The 25,498-nt window shown below is 40.6% G+C and overlaps 1 long non-coding RNA gene across 1 annotated transcript in view; it reads right to left on the reverse strand.

The window, feature by feature from the left end:
- Nucleotides 1-1,366: 1,366 nt before the first annotated feature.
- LOC141372593 (uncharacterized) overlaps nucleotides 1,367-25,498 on the reverse strand; it is a 111,188-nt gene continuing 87,056 nt past the window's right edge. Inside the window, exon 3 of the long non-coding RNA XR_012377890.1 lies at nucleotides 1,367-1,486. This is a non-coding gene — a long non-coding RNA (uncharacterized lncRNA). The remainder of the gene's footprint in view (nucleotides 1,487-25,498) is intronic.

Raw genomic sequence — 25,498 nt, forward strand, 5'->3', positions numbered from 1 at the left:
ATGTAATGAACATAATAGTACAATTTATATGTGAATGCAACAAACATAATGTACAACAGTACAGAAATGGCTAAATAAATTATGGCATAGTTGTAGGCCAAAATATCTATCTCATGTTCTCAACTACGTTAAACTTGTTAAGTGATATTTTAGAATATATGTGAAATATTTTAAAAAACAGAAAAGGAATAAATATACCATAATGTTAACTGTGGTTATCTTTGGATTGTGAGATTATAATCAATTTCTTTTTCTCTTTTTAAAAGATTTTATTTATTTATTTGAAAGAGAGAGAGCACAAGCAGGGGGGAGCGGGAGAGGGAGAAGCAGACTCCCTGCTGAGCAGAGAGCCCGATGCCGGGCTCAATCCCCGGGACCCTGAGATCATAACCTGAGCTGAAGGCAGACACTTAATTGACTGAGCCACCCAGGCGTCCCTATAAGCAATTTCATACTTTCAATTTCCAGGTTTTCTTTAATGAATATGCTTTTTTTTAAAAAAAAAAAAGTTCTCAGAGTCCCTGAATTCAGTAGATTAAGTCCAGATCCCAACCTAGAGGACAAGAAAATAAGGAACTTGGGGGTGGGGGGGTAGCGCAGGGAGGTAAGTTGTTGGGTAGGTCACTGTCACCCTAGCACCACCTCCCTGACATTCAAGGATTTACTGTCTCTACCTTTTGGAGCTTAGTGAGGGCTGTAGCTGTGGCTGGGGCTGGGGAGGACCGTCCGTCCAAGGTTCAGCCTCTTTCTTTCATGCTCCCCACACAGGCAGGACTGTCACCCACAATACTAGTACCTTCTATCTGTAGAGAATTATGTCCTTGGCAGAGTGCATTTACATGGGTTGTAATTCACTGGATTGCCAAGGTCTGGAGAGTCTGACATGACAGTTATTTTTACCTTATATGAAGGTGAGGAAACAGAAATTAGAGAATGTCATGAGGACTGTTCAAGAACAGACGAGCGTCTCTTCTAGCTTGTGCAAAGGACCCTTTCTTGTGCCCAACACTTCTGGAAGACCACTCGATGGAAATAACCTTGACTTCTTTTTGGGTGGTGTTAAGAGACAATTTATAAGCAATTCATAATTATTCCTTGTCTTTTAACTCCAAAGATGCTCACACATACAGAAAGTGGTAGAAATTTTTCCTCTCCAGCCACAAAGATATAAACTGAACAAAGAAATAAGCATTTCTATTGTGGGTTTAAGATGACCCATCAGGTCATATAAACCACCAAGATTGTCATATAAACATACACCGGATACATATTGTCTAAGCAGCAGATATCCTGGTTGATAGGAATGGATATTTAAGGTTTTCTTTAAGCAAAGAAGAAAAGAACACTGGGAGTGTACTCACCAAAAACCCACTAATTTGGTTTGCCTGGTCCTTTATAGGATGTAGAACAGGAATATACAGGGAAATTCAGGCAGCTTGCTTGGGATTTTTCAGTTGAATTTTTCGCATGCCCTTTGAGCCAAATCCTGAAGGATTAAAAAAAAAGTGCTAGGAATGTTTTCGATTTCATTACCATTTTCGTAAGTGTGTTAAAAATTGGGGGCCATTATCTTCAAAAAATGGACTACTGTTACTATATCATGTTCTCTACAAACAAAGAAATGTAACCATTTGTTCTTTCCCCTGTTCTTGAGGCAGGGAACAGTAAGAAGAAACTTTCCAGCTTCTTCCATCTTTTGTGTTTTTCCTTCTGCCTTCTTTAGAGCATCCATGATTTCAAGATGAACAACACAATGTCTAGGAAGAAATAGCCAATATTTTATGCTTATAGGCTCTTAAAAAGAAGAGGTTGGTGCCCTTTACAGAGATGCGTCTTCCCATTTAGGGGCTTATGCTACACACCACTAATGGATCATGACACTGTCTCCTGCTGAATCCAGACAGGGTCTCAAAACCCATTGAAACAAGAACTGTAGCCATCCATCACCAACTGATGAGAGCTGCTATGAAGGCAACTTCCTATTCTGCCCAAAAATGTGTAGTTAAGACTCCTCTCAGAATATTCTTTACACGGAGTCCTACAAAAAAGAGGATCTGGGATCCTAGGATCATCTTTAAAGTCACAATACAGAAAACATTCAAATTAAAGAGAGTTAAGTTCAAGATGAGGGTATATCAGATGAGACATTAAAATATATACTAAGCACAAAACTTTTACCTTTATTTTACATCTGGAAATATAAAGTTTGCTCCCATGCAGAAAATTAAAGGAGTTGGAGAACCAGTTTTCAAACTGGTTTTTAATTTTTTTTGTTTTGTATTGCTTGTTTTTTGTTTTGGGGGGCATTTTGTTTTGTTGTTGTTGTTTTAAGATGTAGCACCTTTCTTCCACCAAAAATTTACCCGGGTGCAAAAACAGAAGTGATAAAGCAGGAAGCTGGCTGAAGTGCAGGCAAGGGAGGCATCCCCATCCATTCTGCTCCATTGTCCACTGGGGCAGGTGGGGAGCCTATAGGACCTGTAGGACTACAGAGGGCACAATTTGGAACCTGCCAATTAAACGGCCTCTAAAGTCAGTTACAGTTCCAAATTATTTTGCCTTGACTATATTGCATATTGCCAAGAGTGGCAAAAGCTTTCAATGCGATCCATAACCTTATGGGAATACAGGCAGTAAAACTAAGCCATGAGCTGGTTTTCATTCTTATTATCAATGATGTACAAAAGAAAGAAAAAGAGAGAAGAGGAAGAAGAAAGAAGAGGAGGGAGGAAGGAAGGAAAAACAGCTACACCCTCAAATAAATCATAGAGTAATAGTTATTAAACTAGTTCTTGAAGCATATAATCCTTACCCAAATCTGTGAGGACAACTTCCTAAATGCTGTTATCCTGGATAATACCTAATGATCAACATTACAGTATTTGATAAATAAAAATAAATGTGCAAATGTGAAATTAATTCTGCCGAAAAGAATACAATATAGATTCCTGCCCTGTTCATTTACTAGCTAAGCGAATCCAGACAAATTTATTCAACTTTTCTGAGCCTTAGTTTCCTTATCCATAAAGTGGAGATTTTATGGAGAACAGAGATTGTATGAGAGCAGAGGAAGGACTGCATGGAGAATAAAGAATATAAAGTACTATTCCTGGCACACATCAGTTGTGCAGAACTTTTTCTATAATGGTTTCTTTCTATAATGGCAAAATTTCCCCCTTTAAAAAATAATATCATGGTAAAGGACATGTAAGCTCTATGAACTGAAAGCAAATTATTAACCTAGAAATGGAATTATAGGCTTTATATAGTTTTGTGCTGTATCTTAATGAACAAAAGCAGGATTACTGATGTGCATCTCATGTATTCAAATAACAGAAAATTTCCCCCCAATAAAATACTCGGGCTTAACTGTTCATTTCCAGAAAAAAAATCTGATTTTCCAGACTGACTCCAAACTCGACCCATTTCACTGAAATTTTAATATTGTTTTGCAAAAATCTTCAAGCAAAACCCATATGCCACTTTTGTCCTGTGGCTTCACATTCCTCCTGACGCAATACTGGGTACCCCAGGGCATCCAGTTTGAAAAACCCGTCTCTAGTACAATTCCTGGATTTTAGTGTGGAGGGGACTGTCTTACTGAGGGTCACATGATTCTGTGTATTAGTAAGATTTGCAGGGCAGTTCCTAGAGAAAAGAAACGGTTTCCAGGCATTAATGGGGTTGACTAATTCACTTCAATCTCCTTACCCACCCCCCCCTTCTATGGAAGAGCTATGGATACTGCTTACTATATCGCGGAGTCTTTATGAAGACCTCATCAGGAAATCTTCCTAGATTATGGAAGAAGGAAAAGCTCTTCTGAGCAGAACGCTTGGTTTGTTTTAATTTTGGGGGGCCCGTGACTCTTAGAGTTGCTTCTCCCTCTTCAATAAATGGCGGGTCTGAGGGCGAATGTTCACTGGATTTATGACGCCTGTGGCACCATCTGTTTGCCCACCCTGATTTTTACCCTTTCTTCTTAATCTTGTCATACCATATGTAGTTTTGAAAGCTGTTCCAAATTCATTTTTGCAATGATAAATACATGAAATTCATGTATTTTTTTTCCAAAAGGACACCCCAGTCTAATATCAAGTTCCATGTCATGTTCTGCTTCTCGACTCCATCATAAACCTAGGCTAAAAATAACTTTCTCATCCTTTCTGAAGGCCAATTGCGCACACTCAGGGATGCTAGTACATGGGCCTAAAGCTACCAGGAGACCACCCGGGCAAGAGTCAGGTAAGAGTTCAGATAACAGAATCCTTATTCAGCCACCAGCAACATTTGACCATGGGCATGTCACTTAATTTTCTGGGTCTCAGCATCCTCCCTGGTGTACGGAAGCCGATATTAACACCTCACGTGAGAGCTATTATAAGACAAGATACTACATTTGAAAGCATCGTGTAACCTGTCATCCATCAGCTTCTACCTGGACGATTGCATTAGCCTTGTTTTATCCACTCTTGCCCGTTGCAAACAATCTAGCTCTCATGGCAGGCCAAGTGATCTTTAAAAACAAAACAAAACAAAACCACAACCACAATTGGAGCAGGTCTTAACACCCTCCTGCTTAACCTCCACCCTTTCTTACAATATGCCCTTAGAATCAAGTCAATATCCTTAGGACAACCTCACCTTGTGTCACTTTCCTCCTTACACATGCTGTTCCCAATGCTTCAAACCCTTGCCAGCCCCCCGGTCCAGCCAGCTTGTTCTCATCCTTAAATGTCACTCCTCAGAAGCCAAATCTGGATCCCCTGAAATATGTTCCAACAACACCATATAATCTCTCCTTGTACTCCCTCATAACACTAAATTGAGCTATATGAGATTGCCATTTTGAAGGACAAAAACAGTACAATATTGGCAAATTTATATGGTTCAGCCTTACAGCTGTTACTGGTATAATAATGGTCTTCCCTAGTCAGTTGTAAACTTTAGCAGGGCAGAATCTACTACTACAATCCCAGTGCCCTACAACTAATCCTAGCACACAGTAGGTGCTTACCTGTTTAATTAGTGTGAGATGTTGTCACTACCTTTTTAATGCTAAGCACATCGTTCATATATTGTCACTGGTAGGAAAAGCCACGCTTTTTTTCAAATGCTACTTCTACCTTCTATAGGAATAAAATGAAGAAATGGAATGAAAAAGATTATTTTTTTTTTAAGATTGTCATGTCTGGCATTTTAGGAAAACACAGATTCTAGTAAATGTAATATAACCCATCAGGGATAGAATTTAGCCCACTAGTGTGGTCTCATTCATGGATTTGTGTTTTTTCACTCAACTGTTTCTCACCAGAGGGCAGAATGAAAACAATTCTCAAAGGAAACCAGATGATTTGCATTTATTTCTTTTTACAGCTTTTGCCACGCAATAGCAAATCAGCTAGGGGGAAAAGGAGAGCATCTACAAGAGTGCTAGACTTGAAACTGAGGAATTTTAAAATACACTTCCCAGGGGCGCCTGGGTGGCTCAGTTGGTTAAGCAACTGCTTTCGGCTCAGGTCATGATCCTGGAGTCCCGGGATCGAGTCCCGCATCGGGCTCCCTGCTCAGCGGGGAGTCTGCTTCTCCCTCTGACCCTCTTCCCTCTCGTGCTCTCTGTCTCTCATTCTCTCTCAAATAAATAAATAAAATCTTAAAAAAAAAATACACTTCCCTATGATATTCAAAACGAATGCATCCTACCATGTTCCCAGATCACCTCATCCAACTATGGCGTGGCTTACGTCCCTTATGAAATGAACAGAGCAAAAACCAAGTCTAGACCAAGGTTGGCTGACGTACAGGGTAGGCTAGGCTTATTCACAAGGGATGTAACTTAATAAAATTAATAATGTTAGTAACAGCTAACATTCATTGAGTGCTTGTAACGCACCAGGTACTGTGCTAAGCATTTTGTGTACATTGTCTTGTTTAATCATTACTGCAACCCCATGAAGTGAATTCTCTGGTAATACTCATCCTGAGATTGCCCATTGGCTAAGGTCCCTCAGCTGTAAGTGATGAAGCTGGAATTCAAACCCAAGAGGCCTGAGACCAGAATCTGCACTCTTAATTAATTCTGCTCCATGGCAAAATCCGATTGCTTCCAACTGCATCCCAGACTGGAAGAGTAGAAAATTAAAATTTGTGCTATAAGGAAAATGACAAATTACTCTGTATTTATATTGCCGCTTCGGAGTCATTTATGAGTCAAACCTGTGAATGGCAAACCCATGATTTGTCAAAGATAACTGTCTAAGAATTTTTTTGAGTTCCAATATTCAGCTTTAAACAGTAAAAGATATTTTCAACCTGGGTTAGAAATAAGGATAGAAGTGTAACTTTTTGGATGAAGAGTAGACAATGTCAGATACTCATAAATATCACAGGCTTAGCAAACCTGGCTTTCCGGGGCGCCTGGGTGGCTCAGTCGTTGTTAAGCGTCTGCCTTCGGCTCAGGTCATGATCCCAGGGTCCTGGGATCAAGCCCCGCGTCCGGCTCCCTGCTCGGCGGGAAGCCTGCTTCTCCCTCTCCCGCTCCCCCTGCTTGTGTTCCCTCTCTCTGTCAAATAAATAAAATCTTAAAAAAAAAACAAAACCTGGTTATCCAACGTGCTCCCTAGATTCTTGAAAGGCTGTTATGCTTTTTGAAAACGTAACACTTGGGGTGCCTGGGTGGCTCAGTCGGTTAAGTGTCTGCCTTTGGCTCAGGTCATGATCGCAGGGTCCTGGGATCGAGTCCCGCATTGGGCTCCCTGCTCAGCGTGGAGCCTGCTTCTCCCTCTGCCCCTCCTCGCACTCACTCTCTCAATCTCTCTGAAATAAATAAATAAAATCTTAAAGAAAGAAAGAAAGCGTAACACCTTGGAAGGTTTTTGAGAAATCAGACTCCACGAAAGGAGTCAACAGCCTGCAATTTCACTTTCTACTGCTCAGTCAACAATCTCTGATCTGACTGTTCTCTCTTGCTAACACTTAAAAAAAATAATCTACCTCTTTTAGTAGCAAAGAAAATGAACACACTAACATTCACACCATAGAAGTCTGATTTTTAAAATAAACACAAATTACTAATTCTTGACATAAGATTCAGAGGTGGCGGTTACTGCGATGTCACTCCCCACTCCCCTCCGTCTTGGTGCATGGACATTTGACCCTTTTTATAAGGTGCACCTTGTACCAGTGAAATCTAAGGCACCAGCTAGTTACTCATTAAACTTGGGTGCCAAGGACTGACTTGTACAAATGACGCTGTTAACTGCCAGGTCCAGCCTGTGTGCAGAAGTAGAAAAAAAGCAATCATCATCGCTGTGAAATTCTGTCCTATCGGCAGAATTGAACTACAAATTGCAGCAATTTGTGCCTGACCTCTGATCTGTGAAGTTAGGCTAAACCTTTGAAACTCTGCTTGGAAGTGAGAAGCAGCGTTGACTTGTACTGCAGAAGGCGGCTAGCAGGTATTCTCTGCTGCGAACAGTTAACTCTGTGACTGCTGGTGGACCCACATCCACCTCCCCTCGAGTCTACTTCTCATAAAATGGCATTTTAATAAATCTAATAAACGTGGAAAGTTTCAGGATGCAAATTTATAAATAAATACGTAAAAATGAAAAGAAAGGGGGAATCTGAGATAACTTGAATTACTGGGCATTTATACCTAGTGGTATGTACACTAAAAAAAAAAAAAATTCTCCTTACAAGTTGGGCATAAAGAGTTTTAATACTTAAAAAACTTTTACCAAATGGTGCCATCTCTCATATGTTAAAATTTTAAACAAATATATTATCTAATGTCTAGGTTCTAGGATAAAATACAAACCCCTATTAAGCCATCTCTGGGGAAAAGCAACGGTGGGAAATCAGTTAGACCTTCCCCTGAACGCAAACTTAGCTTCTGACACTAAGCATTAAATGAGGAGGAATGAATAAGTATTATCATATACATTTCTTATGTATACATTTTGTCATAACACTGAGTCATCATATTTTATTCATAATGAGGAAGGTTTTCTTTTGAGAATTCAAATGCTATTCAAGTGGCTCTGTTTCTAGGTAGAAAGGAGCGAATAATGTATTTCTCTGGTTTCTTTGAGTTACTATTACAACAAATAGCGCATAAAACATAACTGAACTGTTCTTTATAATGAAAGTGAAACTTACTTGTAGTCTTTAAAGCATACAACCTACACTTAACTAATTCTACTTCATAAACTTTACTACTGGTTTGAAAAAATGGTGCTACAAGTCTTCTTATACGAGACCTTTTTTCAGAGAGGAGATGTCATTATTGCTAAATATATGTAGTAATTATCATAATGCTAGTTCTGCTTATTTTTCTTATCTTTCATTATCACATTTCTTAAAAATCACAAAATTCTTCTCTAAAGACTGACTGAAATGACTTTGGAAAACAAAGGTGGACATTACTGATAAATTCCTGCTTCTTATCCCATGGTTAAAATAGCAGCGATCTGTGAAAAAATGACCTTAGTCTGTGAAGGCCTAGCTTTCTCAAGTATGCAAAGTGAAGAGCTTCTGGAAGAACTGATTTAAAAACAAAAACAAAAATGTTCGTAACTTCAGAATTTTGGTTTTGTTGCTGGTAAGGCAAACTGCAGTATTTTAAACTATTACCAAGCTCTAATTTTCCTTTTTTGCCTTCAATTAAAAAAGGGATCATTTGCTTAGCCAACCTGATCTAAAATCACTCTAACCAAACACAAACATCTCATCCTCTCTTGCAATTAAAACAAATAAGGGTGTCCCCTACCTTTCCAGTCTTGAAATCTGGATGCTACAGGCTAATAGTAACAAAAGCCTTGCTTAAGCAACCTTAGCTCCTGATCTAGGGAACTGCGTAACTCTGCTTTACATGGCACACGTCTCCTCATTGGTCAATGGGCTTTGGCCATTTAAATGCCTTGGGAGTCATTTGCTAAGGGCACATGGAATGAGCTTTGAGTGGGTGGTGCAGAACCAAGGGAGGTGTTAAAATTGCCAGATACAGAATGCTCAACAGCAGCCTGAAAACTGAATGAAAACCTACTGTAACAAATAGATTTGGGGAAGGCCAGAGAAGACAAAAGCTCCCGCATTTCATAGAGAAAGACATTTAACTGAAATCTTCTATTCAAACGCCACTACTGACTAAAAGTAAACAATCTTTTAAATCCACCTTCCTAGAATAAGACAGGTACCCATTATCTTGTACTGCTTGATGCAGACAAGACAAACAGTAATTGCTACCCCAGCCAGGTTGTTGCGGGAATTAAATGAGTGAATACACGGTAAGTGCTTAGATACAAGCAAAAATTACACAGGAATTAAACCCTCATTTGACTTGACTTTACTTCTAATGTGGAGCTGGAAACGGATTTTCTGGTAAGAAGCGAAGAGAGAGAGAGAGAAGGGCCATAGACAAAGACGGGAGTGGTAAAACATAATTCATGGTAATGGAGACAGTTCGTACATAACAACGGATCAGGAGGACCTGAAGTACCCAAGCAGAGTAAATATACTCCTTTTCAAGCAGTTAAGAGATGGAACCTCATCGACAGTCCCTCCAGAGGTTGGGCTTATCAGTTCCGGCCCTTGGGAGATTAGGGGGAACAGAGAACAGAAACAGGACGGGGGGGGGGGGGGCAGGCGTCCTGAAAGTGACGTGACATCTGGGACCCAAAGTCTCCTGAACAAGGATTAAAATAAGTTCCACAGCATATAAAGAGAGAAACAAATCTGTGATTTCAAAATTGTGGTCTGCAGTTTTCCCTTAGTGGTTATTCTGTAATTGTTAATCTTACTAAATTCCAGAAGACCTTAGTGATTTGAAGTAAAAATTCGAGAGTGACAAGAAAGTTCCAGGTAACTGGCCATTTATCTACCTTTAAAATAGAAACAGTGTTATTACTCCTAAATAAAATAACCTAAAACTAGCAATAGAGACTAGAAAACACCCACAGGTTAGTAAAGGACTCAAATCCAGAACAAGTCTAAGATTATCATCATGTTAAGTATTATATAAAACTAAATTGATAGGTTCCGAATGGAGAAAAATTGAAGCAATCTCTATACAACAAGGAGGCAGTGTTTCCAGAAAACTGATTTTAGACCAAATTCTTCTTGACTACAAATGGGACCCAGGAAACCTGCCTTTTATATGAGCAACTGAGTATTTTATACAAGAATTTTTACAAATTCTGGGTGTGTGGCATGCTTTAAGCATTAGAAAGAGAGTGTTTTTGGCGTATGAGTGGGTGTGTGCATGCCCGTGTGTATGCACGTATGTTGGCATGCACTGTTATACCGAACAGTATCAAGAAGGCAAAGACTCAGGAAACAAACCATCTCAAGAAGATACGTTTTAAAAGTTAAGGCGGTAAGGACAGGGCAGCTTTTCACTGAGTACCCGAAAGTAAGAAGCAGAATTACAGCCTGCCCTAAACAAAAAAAAAATAAGCAGTATGTTCCTGCTTTTGCTTTGAACAAAGTTAATTTTTAAAAATACAGGCAAACACGCACACGGATATTTACGGTCTTTGTAAAAACAATGCACGCTAGTTATAACACATTCAAACAATATAAAAAAGTACACAGAAAAAGGAAAAGCCAGCCTTCTCCCACTGCCATTGGCATGGACTGCTACTACGGAGCCCTCGATGGAGGCAAACGTCTAAAACCCTAAGTCAAGCCATGATGGCAGGCATGTCGTGCTACCTTCGCTGTGTTAACTGCTGGTATGTCAGGCTTGCAACAAGCTCAAGTCATCCCGGGAGGAGGGACCTCTGTTTCAACAAAATGCCTTGGTTTTCAGAGTGGAGTGAGATCAAGCAGATCTGAGGTCCGAGATTGCAGGGAAGAGGGGAAAAAGGGACACAGGCAAACTAGAAGCTTGAGACAAAGACCAGCTCTAAGGTAATTCGGGAAAAGGAACAAGAAACAAGGTCTCAGGTCTGGGAGAGCAAGAAGTGGAGCTCAGGTGAAGACATGATATGAAGCCAGGAAACTCTTCTGTGGGGCTATTTTAAATATAGGTAATACCTATTAAGGTCATTTTTACATGCTACTAGAGAGCATTATCTTTTATTTTAATTTATCTAACGACCAAGATAGGGGCGCCTGGGTGGCTCAGTCGGTTGAGCGTCTGCCTTCCGCTCAGGGTCCTGGGATCGAGTCCCGCGTCAGGCTCCCTGCTCAGTGGGGAGTCTGCTTCTCCCTCTGCCGGCCGCCCCCCCCGTTCGTGCTCGCTCTCTCTGACAAGTAAATAAAATCTTTAATGAAAAATTTTTTTTAAAACTAAAGGCTAAGATATAGCCAATGTAGAGATCAAGTGAATGTGTATTTGCTTCGTATGACATAGTAGTAGATAGTTTTCCAGAAAATTTTACACTACTTAGAATTACCCCAATTAGAATTTCAAAATCTTTGCTGTATTAATGCATAATTAAGGCAGACAAAGAAGACATTGTTCACATACACATGCACAGAGTAAAGTACTAGCTTCCAGGTGAAAAGGTATGAACAAGTGCACAGAAGCCACGTCACGGCCTCAGTGGTGCCGGCCGTGAAGCTAACAAACCGGCAGTGGACAAGCGAGCTCAGAGAGGTTAAGGGCACGCATGGATATACATGAGAGTCCTTCTAAAGAATGCATGCAACACACAGAACTACTCTAAGAATGGCAATATGATAGCAAGGATTCATTCCTTCGAGACAGCTTTTGGTTTCACACGCACACAACACATACAAGGGCTTGGCCTCAGTGAGGCATTGCTGAAATCCCTTTACCTGCCCCCTTCTACTGCCACCGTGGACCAAAAAGTGTTCCTCTGCTTTTCTAGACCAGTATCCACAAACCTGTATGTTCAAAAGCACCATAGGATTCCCTTCTGGTTAATTGGGCAAATAGCCTGTTGTGGTATCAACAGGAAGAATTAAATAATGGACATCGCTATACTGGAGTCCATTATCTTAGGCAGACATTAGGAAAGGGCTTTAAATGTATGGTATCCTCTCAGTACAACTGCTCTAAAGAATAAAATGATAATAGTAACTAACTTGTCTATTTCATTCACTCAATATTTATCGAGTACCTTCTAAGTGTCAGGCACTGTTCTAGGTTACTAAGGCTTTAGCAGTAAACAAAATAAGACAAAAATCCTTGCCCTCATGAGCCCTCGAATCCTATGAGGGAAAAGACATTTAATGAGTAAATCAGTAAAGTATACCGTATGTTAGATTGTGAAAGAGCTAAGGAGAAAAACCAGGAGGGAAGGAGCATGGGGGGAGGGAGGCCAGTGTCCCTCCTGGTCTCTGACTTACAAATATATTTACTATTTATTACTTATTATAAAATTTAAGCAGGTGAATCCATTCTATTTCTAGTGGGATACGCTTTTAACCTAAGCATATAGCTAAACTCATTTAAATCCTATGTCAAGTACTTCCTGTTTACATAGTAGTAGCTCTTTAATGTGGACACAGGCAAGACAGCAGACATCTTAAATGCCGTGGTTAAGTGCCAGGTACATGGTGCTTTGGAAAGAACTCCAAGAGGGAACGTAATGTTTTTGCATGATTGTTTTGAAGTAAAACTAATTTTGCACCACTTTCTCAGCTTAGCAGGAACTTCCAAGGATTTAAACAGACCAGGCTGGGCTGCTCAGAGATCTCCACACACCCTCACTCTGGCTCATTCCCACCCCCCCTCTTGTGGATGTGCTTTGACTGAGCCCGTCCCTTACAAATGTCCCCCATGACAGGGACACCACTCAGAGAGAGGAAGAAGACAGAAGATCGGGAGTACTCACTTTTCTTGACTCTCGGGTTCCAGCGTCCACTAGTGATTGAGTTCCCCCAAGAGCCTTGTCACATCACACGTTACTATGCCTACCGTAGAGCCTCTCTGTGACTTCTCAGGCAACTCAAATGAGAGAAGGAGCCAATAAATTCAGTCAAATAACCCCAGCCCATATCCAACCAACTCCTTCCCTCTGAAGCTTTACTCAAGCAAGTTTGTTACTTTCAAATTTAAATGTGTCACAAAAGCACAGCCCCTCTTGTGCTCTCTGCTTTCCTGAGTGGGCAGTCAGTGAAGAGGCCAGAGGCTTCAAGCACCTGTGTTTTATTACAGGCAATAGGACATCTGGGGAGGCAGCCAATGAAGAGCTACAACAAGATGGAATCATCACCCTTCTCCTGTCTAATTTTCACTGAAATTCATCACCTCCTTCTCTGATAACGGTAGCTACCTCCTCTCTATGACCCTTGTCATATACCAGACACTGTCCTAAGTGTTTCACATACATTAACACATCTAGGCCTCATAAATATATTTAGAGGTTAGAGACTAGTATTATCCCCATTGTGCAGGTGAGCAAACTAAGGCACAAGAAATGAAGTAACTTGCCCAAGACAAACAAGTTGGCAACAGCAGAGTGAGGATGTGAACCCAGGCATTCTGGCTTGCGGAGATGGCGCTTTTTTCCACCTCTGGTTAAGCAGATAGTAGTCCTCCCTCCCTCCCTCTTTTCTTTCCTTCTTCCTAATCACCTGCCTCTCTCTCGCCCCACACATCCTTCCCCTTGCTGCTCTGACCCTGCCAGTGACGGGCATTTCTGTACTTAGAGGAAACGCTTTGGAACTTTGGAGACAGTATCTCTGAAGCCAGGGAGAGAGCTTTAATACTTGGTGAGCGAAACTGTAACTTTTATAAAGCCACAGAATCTCATTTAAATCTAAAGACAATTCTCTTTGCATTTTCTCCCTAAACTCTTCCTCTGGCCTAGGCAGCATCCTTCATTAATCCATAGAAACCTATTAGATTTTACAGTGGTGCCTTCCTGGCCCCCTGACATACCAAGCTGTGGCATCTCATAAGCTAAGAAATTTCCTATATAACCTGTGGTCATGTTCACAGACTTTTTCTTTTTAAAAGAGGAAGTTCAGAATAAATATTGAATGCGGGTGGAAAGGAGATACCTATTACAAAGTCATAAATAATGTGTAAAATCCAAGCCCTGTGTTTACCTTTTGCTAGAGAAAAGCCAGCTCTATTAAGTCATGATGTAAAAAGTAGATTTCCTCCCGTTTAGAATGTGCAGTCAGGTTAACAAGTCCTCAGGAAGCGTGTGGTTTTGCCAAGTATTATGTGAGTTTTGCTCTTTAATAATTACTGGAGTTTTAATAATTTCCTCCAAATTACCACAGAAATCCCCTACCATTCTGGATTTAGCGAGTACTACGCTTTTCCATTTCAACAGGTATTTCGTGAGCACTTTCAACAAAACTCCAAGATGTACTCAAGAACAGGGGTGGGGGGCGGGGGGGTGGGGGAGGACCGCAGTCAAGGACCCGGACCCTGATGTGGTCTCTATTAACTAGAGACCAAACAGAGGCCAAATCATCTTTTGTATATCACATATATATGTATGTTAGGGGAGGGGGCATCGATAAACGCAACGAGGGAGAAGAAAGCAGCGTTAGGAAGAATGACAAGGGGCTGTTGCTTAGGGTGGTCAGGGAAGTCCTTTCTCTCTTGGGCAGAGACCGGATGGAGGAAGGAACAAACAGTGTGAAGAGAGAAAGCATTCCAGAAGAAGGAAGGAAGGGCTACAAAAGGTAACAGGCTTGGCGTATCTGAAGAAGAACAAGAAAGGGGCAACATGGCTGACAACATAGGGCAAGTGAAGCAGGCAACGGTCACATGAGGGCCTTATAAAGGCAAGGACTCTGGGTTCTACTGGACCGAATGGAGGATTCTAAGCAGACAAGCAACATGATCTCATTTTTCTTTCCTTAATATCACTCTGGTGTGGAGAAGAGATCACAGGTGAGCCAAGGAGGAAGCAGAAGGACAAGTTGGTGACTATTCTGGTCCTCCAGGGATGGGATGACGGTGGTTCACACTAGAGTGGTAAGCCTGCCGTGGTAAGAAGAGAAGCTGACCTTGAGTCTCAGCCTAAAGGCAGAGCGCACAGAACTGGCTAATGGATGACCTGGCCCATGGCAGGGTCCAGGATGACCAACCTTTTTCAGCCTGAGCAATCAAGAAAAGGGTGGTGCCATACTACCATCTCAGTAACATGGGGCCAAACCTTTTTTATGGCACGGCCTTCAGTCATAAGCAATAAAAACACAAATATATAGCGAGTGCTGTTAATCATCAGGCAGCATATCGGAATATTATTTTTAAAAATCCAGGTTTTAGCCAACCAACACCCTCAGTCCTTCACTTCACTGCTCACTATATTGGGCATGAACTCTGCAGTCCTCTCTGTTTCTAGTTTGCTCTGGCACTTTTACGGTCCTTTAATTCAAAAGAATGTAGGCACTATGGAAAACGGACCTCAGGGCCAAGAAACAAAAAAATACACAAAACGATCTCAGGGACCTCCGTTATTAAAGCAATAAACCACACGTTCAGGAAACACACTGGGTAGGTGGGTGGGGAAATGGGGTATACAGAAGGTCCATACTTTGGAAGCCCTGCCAATCTTCAGGGAAACAAAGACTCGCGCAAACAAGCACCAGCCTAGAAAACTCCCGGGAAGCACCCAAGGCCTCATGGAAGGTGGAGCTGGGGGGACTAATGAGCGGGCGCCCCCCTCATTCTCCAACTTCCAAGGCCTCTGTCCCCTGTGCCCACCATCTGGCCGTCAACTCCACCCGGCTCCGCCCACTTAGTGGTCTGCTCTCTGCCTAGTCCATACTCTTGGGCTTCATGACCCTGTTCTTCCAGAGCTCCATTCATGACTATCATCTGCTTTTGTAGATTTTCCACGACTGACTTCCCTTCCCTCTGTCCGCCAACACTGACTGTGACCTCCCATCTTCTTCCCTCGTCCTTCTACATCCCCTCCTCACAAACATTATCACTTGGCCCTCACTTTCCATCTTCCATTTAAAAAGAAAATGCTACAGCCTATTCGGATGTCCTGTTTGGCTGACAACATAAAGTATGCCAATTAACTCATATATCATATATGCAAGATACGTTATTTTTTTAATCTCTCACTTCTATAAACTAAATGACTTCAAACCTGACAAAATGTTCAACCTCATTGGTAAGCAAATAAATGTAAATTAAGGAAAAATATATAAACAACATCACTTTTAACCAATAAAATCAGCAGATATTTTTAGTGACTAGTGCTAACGTGTCACTCTTTAGTAAAACAAGTATCAACTGATCAAAACTTTTCTTTAAAAATAATAGTTTATAATCTACATGAAAAGCCTTGAAAATGTTCATTCTCTTCACTTAGCAATGTTATTAAGAATTTATCCTAAAGAAATAATAAAAAATGAAGTTTACACACAAAGATGTTTATCTCAGAATTCTTTGTAATAAATTTAGAAACTACCCAATGTTTGACCTTGAGGAAGTGATTAAATAAAAAATTATATTAATTGTGCATTCACTAAAAAATATATTTATGAAGAATTTTACCATCACGAGTAAAGGTTTATGACATGTGAAATTAAGGAAATGGTATGGATAACTATGTATAGCATGCTCGCGGCTGAAACTAGGGGAAGGAAAGCTAGACACATAACAAAATATTGACAGTGGTTTATCTCTGGCTTGTAAGAGTACTGAATATGATGATTTTAAATTTTCTTTTTATGTACTTCTGTATTTTAACATTATACACACATACATTTACGTTATATATCTTTGACATACATAATTTTGATCATCAGAAAAATTTAAATGATTTGCAAACAAATCTTTGTTCTAACCCATTCTCTCCTCTTCAGCCCACCATTAAGTTCTGCCAGTTTTTTTTTCCTTTCCTTTCTCACTGATTTTGCTCAGCACTAACGATTTACAACCTCCCACCTCCACCCCTTTGTTTCCCTCCCTGATAATCACTTTCCCTGCTAACCGTCCTGAGAGCAGAAATAAGAACTGTCTACCTTAAGTATGACTGGGATCATGTTACCCCTATGAGGGAATTTGATATGATCCTTGGTCATCCATAACATTCCAAGCTTTTGATCATGAACTGCCAATCTTTGGTTAACTTCTGACTACAACCCACTGCATAATTTCCCTTTGTTCCTCTCAACCTCCACAGACACACACCCACACGCAAAATCCCCGAGACTACTTTTCTACCTTCTCCAATATATCCTTGTTTTCTTTCCTAACTCTTCTCTAGAATCCTCTAGAAAGGCTTCTCATCCAGGTACCTACTGTTTTCCAAAGAATTTACTGCCACATTGTTTCAGCGTCCCTTTTTTATACATACACAGTTAGCAATTGTGTTTGTCATTTGCAATCAGACTTGCAAAGTGGAAAGAAATTCTTGTTTTATCACAACATTGCCTAGATAGCAAATGCTCCTAGTGTACATAAACTATAATTCCACTTTTGAAAATTAAAAACTTATACAAAATTAAGATCATCTCTTATAAAAAATGAGATACACCAGGAGTCAGATTTTTTGTTTGCTTACATAGTTGTCGTCTGCTTGCCTGACCAGATGGTAGTTCCTTATAAAGTATATCTAAGGCATTTGCTTTCAATCTCCATCCCCTGCCCAGCGCAGACACGCAGAAATTCGCAAACTTGAGGGCTCAATAATCATTCTTCACAAGAATTCCAAATTATTGGTAAAATACTTTTGACTGACAACATGGAAAACTTTGTTTATTAAAGGATCATTGTGAAAGACAGCCCTCACAGCTCAATCTCTTTAGCTGTCTGGTGAATAACTAGGGAAACAGGAAGAAGGAAAGGCGCCTGCACAGTTGTCGTCTCTGAATCTAAAAACGTGCCCGTGGCTGCCTCCTCAGTCCTCCTACCATATTTGCTTCAGGCTTCCGATGCGAAATCCATCTGAGTCCCTGACACCTTAGTGCTTTGACAAACACCTCATTTCTCCAAGCTCTGTTTTACAAACAAGGAAACCAAAGAAATGGCCACGGAGCAGCTTAACACAGCATGTTTTCAGGCATGCCAAGGCTGAAATTACCCGTTCCTGAGTTCCAAGTGAAGCCACGGTAAGAACTGTGTGAGAATCATTTTGATCTGAAGTGTTAATAAAAATGACAGTGTCAGTCATGACTCCGGGTAGTCACTCAAATGGACAAATTTTTTAATTGAGAAAACACATTACTGTGGAAACCTACTGTTGCGAAGAGGAAGTAGACACATCCCTCAAACATACAAACACATGATTTATAGTCACAGCTTATTACATTTCTTATGAATGGCTGTCAACTAATGCATTTCTTGGAAGTAAAACTATAAAAGGATAATAATGATTAAGTGAACAAATGGAATACCATTAAGGGTGCTCAGTTCTCTTTCAGAAATGAACAAGGAAAAATTATGATATAAGAAATCTCCATACTAGACTCCTTGTGTGCACATACATATGTGCCAGAAGTCAAATCAGTTAATAATTGACTTTGGGTTGGAGGATTAAACAGCTAAACATAATAGCTCAGGTTTAAACTAATAATTTATCTAAATTTCAAATGGAGGGTGCCCAGGTGGCTCAGTTGGTTAAGCGACTGCCTTCAGCTCAGGGATCATGATCCCAGAGTCCCGGGATCGAGTTCCGCATCGGGCTCCCTGCTCAGCGGGGGGTCTGCTTCTCCCTCTAACCCTCTCCCCTCTCCCCTCTCATGCTCTCTCTCACTCTCTCTCTCAAATAAATTAAATAAAATCTTTAAAAAAATAAATAAATAGAATTTCAAATGGAACTAAAAACTGGCCTCATTACTTTTCTTTCTACCAATAACTGAATATTAAATGGAATTTAGAAATATTTAGTAAGATGAAATCAGAGACAGACTACAAATGGAGTGGGTTACAACATATATAATGAAGAATCAATTTCCTTCATATGTAGGAAGTCATATAAGAAAATATAACCCAATAAATATGAGCAAAGATCTGAACAGGCAGCTTACAGGAAAAAAAAAATTCTATGGCCAATAAAAATATGTTCAACTTTATTCAAACTGAACTTTGTTCCATTAAATAAATGGAAATCTAAACAACGAACAGGGATTTGGGTCCATTTTGCATCCCAGAAATTAATGCCAGGTCTTCTTTAAGAACTCACTGGAGTGGAAGGTTCTTAAGATTTTAAGAGCCATCTGCTCCCCACCACCAAGAGGGAAATATACCATGAGCAACCTTAGGATGGTCAAGCCTCATTTGTTAGCTCTTTTATACCATAGTGGAACTTTTATTAAGGATTGGCATATGGAATTGAATGATATAAAAAAAGAAAACAGTAAATCAGTGTCTTAAGAACTGAGATGTTCCTTATGGTCTCTACCATCTGATGATGTTAGGGATTTCACCTCTATATTATCTATTTCCTTCCTATCCAAAATCCAGCGTCTACATTTTATATATAGTAAATATACTCACACACACACACACACACACACACACACACACGCAGACACACACAAACACCTTTACACCTGCCTCAGTGTGTGCATCTTACCTTGATGTCTTGGCACTCTGAAAATTATTTAATGTGCTAGTGGTCTCTGTTGTCCTGAAAGTTTTGGAAAATAGTAGACAGCCAATAAAATTTACTGACTGATAATTTAGAGTTACAAAATGCATTTAACCTGACAACTCTCAACACTATATTCTCAGCAGATCATAGAAGCTTCTCTTGTATATTTAAGTGTTTAAGAAGCCCAAACCTGGAGGGGCGCTGGGGTGGCTCAGTCTGTTGTGTCCGACTCTTGATTTCAGCTCAGGTCATGATCTCAGGGTCATGCGACTGAGCCCCTCATGGGGCTCTGTGCTGAGCATGGAGCCTGCCTGGGATTCTCTCTCTCCCTCTTCCTCTGCCCCTCCTCCCCGCAACAACCCCCACTCCCGCCTCCGGCTTATGCTCACTTGCTGTCTCTCTAAATAAAAAGTGTTGTAGTTATTTAAAAAATAAAAAAAAGCCAAACCCTAGAGAGGTATTTGTGCTACTGATTCCAGGCCACTCTAATTGTCTAATTTAGAACCCACAGTCAGCCAGTCTCCTGAGCACCCCATGTACCGCATCTTTCATGTCCTTGTATAATTCTTTGTAAGCATGGCTACACAAAGAACAAGCTACACAAGCTCCATGTATTTATACTAAATTCAGTCTTCCAAAAGAATTATCTACTTTAATCTGTCCTTGGATAAAATTTATCTTCTTGAGATTGGAAAGCTGATTATCAATTTATAGGCTCATGAGTTTATTTTTTCCACTTTTTCTCAATGTATAGCCTAGTATTTTCTAATTTTTCTGCACCTACAGGGACAGAGAAAAGGGGAATCCACATCCTTTCTACTACTTAGTGATGCTCCTGATAAAAAGGTTTAATGGGAAAAGAGAGAGAGAAAGAAAGGGAGAGAGAGGGAGGGAGGGAGAGTATTGAGTAACTGAACACTGGTTGTACTGATTCTACTTATTAGATCTCAGGAAAAATCCCTTTAGAACATTTTATTTCTTCTTCCTATGGGTAAAATGGAAATAATTATTTCTCCATAACAATCTCAGAGATGTTGAGGGGAAAAATAAAGAGTATGAATGAAAATGTTCTGCATTTTCAGGAAAAGAATATATATTATTAAAATAATGCTTGCCTATTGTTTTAATATTAAATATTAACACATATTCAAATGATTAACAACCTAAAACTATTATCTAGCTATAGTTAATAAAATATTTGTGTTAAAATATTACTTTTCTTGGGGTGCCTGGGTGGCTCAGTCGTTAAGTGTCTGCCTTCGGCTCAGGTCACGGTCTCAGGGTCCTGGGATCGAGCCCCGCATCGGGCTCCCTGGTAGGCGGGAAGCCTGCTTCTACCTCTCCCACTCCCCCTGCTTGTGTTCCTGCTCTCGCTGCGTCTCTCTGTCAAATAAATAAATAAAATCTTTAAAAAAAAATAAAAACTAAAAAAAATATTACTTTTCTTGAAGGTTTTAGGATAATCTTAGCTAATACTATTCATAAATAACTAGAGGTTGGTTATATTTTCATTTTCCAGGATGCTAACTTAAAGTTTCATAGTGAGGACTGATCCATACCTTTTTTCTTCTAGTAAAATTAATGGCCATTCTTTGGCTGAAAAATTAGACTAACAATGTATGTATTTTTTTTTTTTAATCCCTGAAAAATGCTTGTGAGACACATAAACAGGGGTTGCCTGTGTGGCTCAGTTGGTTAAGCATCTGACTCTTGATTTCTGCTCAGGTCATGATCCCAGGGTGCTGGGATTGAGCCCCCACTGGGCTCCATGCTCTGTGGGAAGACTTTCTCCCTCTCCCACTCCCCCTGTTTGTGTTCCCTCTCTCGTTGTGTCTCTGTCAAATAAATAAATAAAATCTTTAAAAAAAAAAAAAAGGTGGGGGGGGAGCCTGGGTGGCTCAGTCGGTTAAGCATCTGCCTTCGGCTCAGGTCACAATCCCAGGGTCCTGGGATCAAGCCCCGCATCATCGGGCTCCTTGCTCAGCAGGGAGCCCGCTTCTCCCTCTGCCTGCCGCTCCCCCTGCTTGTGCTCTCTCTCTCTCTCTCTCTCTAACAAATATATAAATAAAATCTTCAGTCACAGTACATGCCTTGAAGCTGCAATGAGAACATACTACCCCCATGGAGCCTCAGATAACTGGACTTAATTTTAAGCTCCTCTGGGGAGCTTAGAGAAGGGCATGTCTATCCCCACCTCAAGAGGAGAACTTAAGGTACCAGCAAACTTGAATTAGAATTTTTTAGTGATACCATTTTCATAATTTATGGTACTCCCATCCTGAGCTTGTTTCCAATTTGTTCAGGAAAATACATTTCCTGCCTTTGTTCTTATATCATCATTATGATATGCGTGGATGCTCAAATAAGTAAAGTCTGCAATCTTTCTGAGAAGCAAAAATCTGTTTGGAAGTAACATCCCGAGCTGCCACGCTCCAGGAGGAAATGTGTCTCAGCACCTGGTAGCAAACGCAGGTGAGGTTCATCCTGGTAGCCTCTGTGGGTGAGGTCACGGATGATTGGCAAAGAAGTACAAGCGAATGGAAACACAATTCCAGGCTCTGTAGCTACTTTACATGGTGTTGGCCCAGCCTAGGCCCATCTGACCTAACAGCAACATCAAGTGAGAACAGCTAACCCTTATTGTGCATCGGCCACGTACCGACTCTTAAGTACTTCACATCCTGGCATCCTGGCAACAACTGTATGAAGTAGTAGCCATCTTTATGCTTATTTTACACATGTGGAAACTGAAGTTTACGGAACATAAATAAAGTCCCAAATCTCACAGCCACAAAGTGGCAGAGACAGAATTCACAACCAGGCAGCCAGACTCCAGAGCCCGTGCTTTGAGCCCCGAACCACAGTGCCACACAGACTCGGCCAGTGAGAAATCACTGCTTCATCAACTCTTCTGTGTCCTCGCCTCATGGATTCAGTTGCCTTGTCACTCTGTCTCCAAAGGGAAAGTCAGACATGCACTGACTCAGCTTCAGCACTGGTCATTCACACATAGAAATTGTCTTGTGAGATGAAGAATGAGTAAAAGGCAGCAAGCAACCTAACCTTCCCACTTTAAAAAAGAAGAGCCAACTAAATCTGAAACAGTGTAAGGGAAGAATGTAAATCAATAAGGATTCAAATGGAAGTGAAGGAAATGGAGAATAGAAAAAGAATAAAGAAAATCAATGAAACCAAAAGGTGGTTCTTTTGAAAAGATCAACAACATTGCCAAACTTTTAGTTAGAATGGCCAAGAAAATAAAAAACTCAACAAACTCAGAAATAAAAGAGGAGACATCGGGTGCCTGGGTGGCTCAGTCGTTAAGCGTCTGCCTTCAGCTCAGGTCATGATCCCAGGGTCCTGGGATCGAGCCCCACATCGGGCTCCCTGCTCGGCGGGAAGCCTGCTTCTCCCTCTCCCACTCCCCCTGCTTGTGTTCCCTCTCTCGCTGTCTCTCTCTGTCAAATAAATAAATAAAATCTTAAAAAAAAAAAAAAAAAGGAGGAGACATCACTACAGACATACCTCGGAGATACTGCGGGTTCAGTTCATGATTACTACAGTAAAATGAGTATCTCAACGAAGTGAGTCAAATGAATTTTTTGGTTTCCCAGTGCATATAAAAATTATGTTTACACTATACTGTAGTCTATTAAGTGTGCAATAGCAATATGTCTAAGAAAACAATGTATGTACCTTAATTTAAAAATATTGCTAGAACATGCTAACCATTATCCGAGTTTTCATTGAGTCATAATCTTTTTGCTAGCGGAGGTCTTGCCTCCATGTTGATGGCTGCTGACTGATCAGGGTGGTGGTTGCTGAAGGTTGGGGAGGCTGTGGCAATTTCTTAAAATAAGACAATGAAGTTTGCCACATCGGTGCACTCTTCCTTTCATTTGAACACTCAGAGGCCACTGCAGTGTTATTTACTGGCCTAACTTCAATATTGTGTCTCAGGAAATAGGGAGGCCAAGGAGAGGGAGACAGATGGGGAACAGCCAGTCAGTGAAGCAGACAGAACACACACATTTATCGACTAAGTTTGCCATCTTATATGGGTGTGGCTCATGGTGCCCCAAAACAATTACAATAGTAACATCAAAGATCACTGGTCACAGATCACCATAACAAATATAAGGAGGAAGTTTGAAATATTGCAAGAATTACCAAAATGTGACACAAAGAGACATTAAGTGAGCAAATGCTGTTGGAAAAATGGTGTTGACAGAACTTCTACAACTCAATAAAAAGACAAATAACCCAATTAAATGATAGGCAAAGGATCTGAATTAAACATTGCTTCAAAGAAAGTATACAAATGGCCAAAAATCACATGAAAAATGTTCAACATAATTAGCCATCAGGGAAATGCCAATTAAAACCCCAGTGAGATACCACTTCACAGCCACTAGGACGGCTTAAAAAGGGGGGCGGATAACAAGGGTTGGCATGGATGGAGAAAAAATTGGAACCCTCATATACTGCTGGTGGGAATGTAAAATGGTGCAGCCACTTTAGAAAACTGTCTGGGAGTTCCTCAGGTTGAACACAGAGTTACCATATGACCCAGCAATTCTTCCCCTAATATATACCGAAGAGAAATGAACACTTGTGACCACACAAAAATTTGTACATGAATAATCATAGCAGCATAATAGCCCCAAAGTAGAGACAACACAAATGTCCATCAACTGATGAATAAAAAGATAAATAAAATGTGATGCAGTCACAACAGAATACTATTCAGCTCTGAAAAGGAATGAAGTATTGCTACTTTCTACAACATGGATGAACCTTGCACACATTAAATTAAGTCAAGGAAGTCAGTCACAGAGACCACATATTGTATTGAATCCATTTATAGGAAAGGTTCATAACGGGCAAATTTATAAAGACAGAAAGTAGGTTCGTGGTTGTATAAGGCTGGTGTGGAGGGCAGGAGGTAGAGGAGTTGGGGAAATGACTGGTAATGGGTACAGGGGATTTGTTAGGGAGAGTGGGAGGGAGGAAAGACCAAGCGTGTCACAGCGAGAGTATGGCAAATGCTGCCACTCACCACGCCCACTTCAGAAGGATGTATTTCAAAAGCTCACCCCAGATTTCTCCCATTCCAACCACGTGGGTGTGTGCTTTGTTGGAGATGGGAGTCTGGGGGTCAGAGCACTGCTAAACTGAGCAATGTATAATTAACCTCCCTTCCCAGCCCCAGGAAACAATGATTTTCCATCCCCTTATATCTTCCTCCTGGATCATCCTCATCATTCCAGCCAACCTTGCTTTCCAATATCCCAGAATGGTTTAGAAGAAAGAAAACAAGCTTTGGAGTCTGGTAGACAAAAGGGCAAAAATTAACCTTATCACTTTCCACTTAGTAACCTTAGGCAAGCCTCAGATGCCAAATGTGTAAAACGAAGATCACACAGTATCCAAATTGTTAAAAAATATTTGTAGGGGTGCCAGTGTGTCTCAGTCCATTAAGCATCCAACTCTTGGGTCTCAGCTCAGGTCTTGATCTCATGGTGGTGAGTTCAAGCCCCACACAGGTGTGGAGCCTACGTTAAAAAAAAAAAAAAATTCTTTTTTCTAGTTTTCCACTATGAGCTGGGTACTGAGAATACAGACCTAAGTAAGACACAAACTCTGTAGCCGGAAAATTCATGGTCTAGTAGGAGACACAGAAATATAGACAAAGAATTATTACAAGGCAGTGTGATAAATGCCATGATAGTATCATGAAGGAGGGAGTGATTAATTCTCTTAAGGGTAGAAAAGGAGGAAGAAGCCTTTATGGTGTGGCTGAGAGACTTCAGCAAGACAATGTGTCCATAGAACCCTTGGCACATAGCAGGTGCTCAGAGAGTGTGAAGTTCTTTCCCCACTAAGGGCCCTAGGAATTTAGAAGAAAAAAATAAATTTTGTTGAGAGAGGTAAGAAACTGGACAGGACTGTTACTGCTCTGGCCAGGGTATTATCAAGGGCTAATTCAACTAAGGAAAGCTGGGCCT

This window comes from Callorhinus ursinus, unplaced genomic scaffold, assembly GCF_003265705.2.
Source record: "Callorhinus ursinus isolate GAN/ISIS: 27379988/994484 unplaced genomic scaffold, GSC_fseal_2.0 scaffold4, whole genome shotgun sequence".
Taxonomy (NCBI): Eukaryota; Metazoa; Chordata; class Mammalia; order Carnivora; family Otariidae; genus Callorhinus; species Callorhinus ursinus.